Source organism: Bison bison, unplaced genomic scaffold (genome assembly GCF_000754665.1).
Source record: "Bison bison bison isolate TAMUID 2011002044 unplaced genomic scaffold, Bison_UMD1.0 scf7180017864328, whole genome shotgun sequence".
In the NCBI taxonomy this organism is placed as follows: Eukaryota; Metazoa; Chordata; class Mammalia; order Artiodactyla; family Bovidae; genus Bison; species Bison bison.
Genome location: NW_011494900.1, coordinates 235517 through 236324, shown reverse-complemented (window position 1 = coordinate 236324; position 808 = coordinate 235517). Strand labels below are relative to the sequence as shown.

The 808-nt window shown below is 43.8% G+C and overlaps 1 protein-coding gene across 1 annotated transcript in view; it reads right to left on the bottom strand.

Moving 5' to 3' along the window:
• Window positions 1-808, bottom strand: part of DEPDC1B (DEP domain containing 1B) — a 92634-nt gene that overhangs the window by 43082 nt on the left and 48744 nt on the right. The gene's annotated exons all lie outside the window — the stretch shown is intronic.

Sequence of the window (808 nt, the reverse complement as noted above, 5' to 3'; positions counted from 1 at the left end):
GGATTTTAGAAGTATTTCAAAGGCAATAGCCCTCTCATTCCATGTAACTTAATTTTATACATTGATTAACCTGACAATTCAAGAAGTCGCAAAGCTGTTTATTTCTGTTTCCTAACATTCTCCATTCCTGATACATGGGCTTTAAAGGAAAACTGTTTCAGGTTTCAAAGACACATTCAGCTCCTGTCAAGAAACATGACCTAGAAAAACATCTTCCCTTCTTACTGCTCATACTCCTTCTAGGCCAGCTCTGCTTGCTGCCCAGGAGCCTCCAGTGCTTCATTTAATATTAATTTATAAAAACCCGAAAGTATTATACCATCTTCCCACAATCAAAGGTCATTCTAGCTCCAGCTAATTGCTAGGATCAAGAGTTTGAAGCAAGTTCAATTCAGTTCAGTCACTCAGTCATGTCCGACTCTTTGTAACCCCATGAAATGCAGCACGCCAGGCCTCCCTGTCCATCAGCAACTCCCAGAGTCCACCCAAACCCACGTCCATTGAGTCGGTGATGCCATCCAACCAGCTCATCCTCTGTCGTCCCCTTCTCCTCCTGCCTTCAATCTTTCCCAGCATTAGGGTCTTTTCCAATGAGTCAGCTCTTCGCATCAGGTGGCTAAAGTATTGCAGTTTCAGCTTCAATATCAGTCCTTCCAATGAACACCCAGGACCGATCTCCTTTAGGACGGACTGGTTGGATCTCCTCGCAATCCAAGGGACTCTCAAGAGTCTTCTCCAAACCCAGAGTTCAAAACCATCAATTCTTTGGCATTCAGCTTTCTTTATAGTCCAACTCTCACATCCATAC